This window comes from Lactuca serriola, chromosome 7 (assembly GCF_051521515.1).
Source record: "Lactuca serriola cultivar US96UC23 chromosome 7, Lser_US96UC23_V15, whole genome shotgun sequence".
NCBI classification, from domain to species: domain Eukaryota; kingdom Viridiplantae; phylum Streptophyta; class Magnoliopsida; order Asterales; family Asteraceae; genus Lactuca; species Lactuca serriola.
Genome location: NC_136414.1, coordinates 157,607,306 through 157,611,898, shown reverse-complemented (window position 1 = coordinate 157,611,898; position 4,593 = coordinate 157,607,306).

Genomic DNA, 4,593 nt, shown 5'->3' with positions numbered 1-4,593 from the left:
ATATCATAGCAAATAAACAACATGCATAATGAGCCATCAGCCTAACTGGACTACCCCACAGGGCCATCAATCTATCTAGACCGCTTTCCGAGCTATCGGCATGTCTGGACTGCCTCGCAGGGCCTTTAGCCTATCCGTACCACTCACCGGGACTTTGGCCTAACTAGTATGCCCTAACCGGGTCTACAGTCTATCTGGTCCACCCTGGGTGTGTTTGCGTAAGCACAAAGCATGACCGCCTCAACCCAACCCCCAATCAAACAATTATGTGCACATGAATATCATACGCTAGCTAGCATGTACAAATAGTCATACAGAACTAACATATCACTAACACAATATCATCCTATAACCAGGATACCGACCTGACCGGTCACTAACATAGCATCATCCTATATACCAGGATACCGACCTAACAGGTCAGAAATCATATCATCATGCAATAAACCCGGATACAAATCCAAAAAGGGTTGCCATTGGTGCCTTAGACCCCGTTGATATAGTGAGAAGAACTCACTTTACAAATAATGTTGAACTGGACTGAAAGTCTCTGACCACTGTCTCACCGAAAATCCCATACTATCCAAAATAACGAATACTAAGTCAACACATGGGATATCAATCTTGACTAAGTGTCCACATAGTCCATCTTTCCTTATCTCTAATTTGGTTCAGGGACCAATATCAAATTCACTATCCAAAAGTCTGTATACATAAGTCCCATTATTGGCCCAATTTTCCCAATTAGGCCCTAACTCCCAAATCGGGCCCCATTTTAATATCTATTACCACTAATGGCCCAAAACACATTTATTCATAAAGCCCAGTAAGGCCCATTTCAAACTGGCCCAAAAAGGCATCCAATACTGAAGCCCAAATCATCAAAAGCCCAATAGAGGGCGTATGCGAAGCGTACTCCTCTGGTACGTTGGGCGTACTTCCGTTTTGCATTGACCACAATCGAGGTGGTTGACCCGGTACACTGGGCATATAGAAATTACGCGGGGCGTACGCAAGGTTTCACCAAAACCCTAATAAGTGCTTAATGGCTTAAGCACTTAAGCCTAAACTCCAGATCCATCTACCAAATGTGCCTTAGAACCATAAAGTCTTGAAATTTAAGACTTTGGACGTCCATAAAGTTCTTAATACATGGTCTTAATCCATTAAGACCTTTCTACTACATGCATGGGGCACTTTTAGCCATTAGGACATCATTTTTATCACTTATGACCCTTTCTAGGGTCTAAAAGGACAACTTATCTTGTTCAAAACCTAATATGCACCAACTTTGGACTTTTGGGACAAAAAAATGGTTTCATAAAGCTAGCATGGCAAGATCTACATCATACAAGCTTAAAGGTTGGAGCATTTTACCTCTTGGAGCTTCTAGAGCATAAAGAAACCTCAGATCTACAAGCTTGTCTTCCTTCTCCAACTTCTTGATGCAACACCTTCTTCTCCGACTACTCAAAACACATACTTTTAGCTCACACACTCAAGAAAGGGGTTAGGGTTTGGGGAAAACAGCTCAAAACTATGGAGGCTGAAATGATGGAGGGTTTTGACCTCATAAGTACATTTATATAGCACCCAAATCCTAAATATTAGGGTTTCTATCTGACGTGAGTATGATTAGCGTACACAAGTGTACGCCCAGCGTACTAGGGCACGCCTAGTACGCTCAGCGTACCTTATGTACGCTTAGCATAAACTTCCTGATCCCAAAGTTGCAACTTTATCCCTTAGGCTTCACATGGCTCGACTCTTCCAACCCCAGGGACTTCAAATGACAAATTAATAATAGAAGAGAGGATTCGGAAATACCTGCCAAATCTCGGGATGTTACATTCTCTATATGCATGCTCTTGGTTTTACGATTACTACAACGTTCATTTAGATCACTTAGGCTACTAAGCAACCTATCTCCGATTCATTATTTACAACGTACGTTATTGAATCGAGTTGAACGCGAAACTTCAGCGGATCATAAATTCTTCGTTCTAACTTCAATTTGAGTGTTCCTTATATCCACAAAATCCTCATCACGGCTACTTTGAATTTGATTAAGGATATTTTTCCTAGTTAATATGTATTTTAATATTTGACTTAGCCTTATTCCTTAGTCTTTTTATCTATTATTACATACACACAATATAAACACATAAATCACATAGATTCAAATGATTTCTTATTATTTATTCATCAAATGGTTACAATTGTTGAACAATGCCAATTATACATCATATTAATGCCTAGCGGGGAATGTGAGCATTATAATTATCTCCTCCTTAGGATGATTCCATCCTGCAATCATGCATCAGCAAACAGATGTGGATGTCGACTCTTCATTTCGATTTCTGTCTCCCAAGTGAGGTTCGGCCCCGCCATATGTTTCCATCGCACAAGCACCAATTTGACCATTTTACATTGTAAATTCTTCGTCTTACGGTCAACAAGCGCTCCAGGCTCTTTAATCAACCTCTTGTTTTCATCAATCTTCATCTCTGAAAGTGGAATCATATCGGGAACTTCTCCCGTGAGTTTCCTCAAATAACACACATGAAAAGTGTTATGAATACCTTCCAGTTCTTCTGGAAAATCCAACTTGTAAGCTTGGTTTCCAATTCTCTGAAGAACTTTGAATTGTCCAATAAACCTTGGACCCAACTTCCCTTGTTTTCCAAATCTAATAAGTCCCTTCCATGGAGAAAATTTAAGCAATACTTGATCTTCGATTTCAAAAGTAATCGGATGTCGCTTCTTATCTGCATAGCTATTCTAACGATTTTGAGTCGCTATCATCCTTTCTCTGATTACTTTTAGTTTCTCAGCGGTCTGATGAACAATCTCAAGACCCATAAACTGCTTCTTTCCAGCTTCAAGCCAACAAGACAGCGTACAACACTTCTACACGTACAGTTCTTGATAAGGTGTCATGTTAATACTTGAGTGGTAACTATTATTGTAGGAAAATTCCACCAATGGTCAGTTACCCATAAACTCCAAGGTACAAGCTGTCAACATATCTTCTAGTGTCTGAATCAGTCTCTTACTTTGACCATCAGTATGTGGATGGTAAGCAATACTCAAACACAACTGTTTTCCCATCTCTTCGTGTAGACTCTTCCAAAATCGAGATGTAATACAACTGTCATGGTCTGACACAACTGTCAAGGGAACACCATGAGCTTTCATTATCTCCTTTACATAAACTTTTTCAAGATTATCCATAAATCACTTCTCATTGGCTGCTATGAAATGTAATACAACTGGGCGATTTAGTCACAAAATCCATGGTGATGTCTTTCCACTTACCCATGGGTACTAGTAAAGGTTCTAAGTTCCTATAGGGTTTCTGATGTTGCGCTTTAACTCTTGTGCAAGTCACACATTTAGCCACATACTTAGCAACATCGAGCTTCATCGTCGGCCACCATTAATATGGTTTCAAATTAGGAATAGTAACGGGGCGGGTTCGGGGCGGGGCATGGTTTCCCAAACCCGAACCCTATTTCTAAATGTGTACCCGAACCCGACCCGATACCCAACGGGTTTCTTATCGAGGCGCCCCGTTGGGGCTAAAACTTTCCCTGAACCCGACCCTAAACCCGAAACCCGATAATTATCCGAAAACCCGACCCTAAAACCCGAAATATGGCAGAAAAAAAAGGAAAAAGTATAAATACAAAACGGTAAATTAAGACGTCGGATAGGCTTAAAATAAAGAATAAGTTCTTAAATCATTTAACGCCAAATACAAATTACTAGTAGTCTAATATTGTAACAAGATCCAACCAACCAAAACACCCAAGTACACAACATGAAAAACTAATTCATCACAATAATACATTACCACTTAACATTAAAACAAACTCAAAGTCAAATAAAATCATCCAAACTTGTTGTCTCGCTTTCTTTAGTGTTTTCCTACAAAATATTAAACAAACTCAAAATCAAACCAAATCATGGAAACTATATAAAATTAATATTTTTAGAAGTGTCGTTTTACCTCTTCCACATCATAATCAAATTCAACAGAACAACAATATGCCTCGGTCTCTTCAGGACAAGTTGTTGTATAAAATTAATATTGTTAATATGCAAAAAAAGATTCACAATTTCATATAATTAATATAAAATAGTATACAATCTTGAATTTCATTCAACAGCCAACTTTGAGCACACATTAAAGCCTCCAATGTCTTTGAATGAAGTCGAATACAATGAGGACTTACTAATCTTCCACTAGTGCTGAAAGCTGATTCCGAGGCAATAGTGGAAACAGGAATAGCTAATATATCTTTAGCTATCCTTTGTAGTGTCGGGTAACTAATTCCATTTGTTTTCCACAATGCCAACAAATCAAGTTCCATGTCCTTAGGCAATAATTTCTCCTTCAAGTAGTTATCCAACTCACTCATACCTCCTGATTCATCACCATCTCTAGTAATAGAAGCAATATCCGATAAGAGATTTTTGAATCCAACATGATGACCGGAAGAGATGCTAGAACCAAATGAAGATGAACTGGGAACTGAACCACCATAAACACCTAATGTTTAGTATAAAAATGTTGATAATTTAAGATAA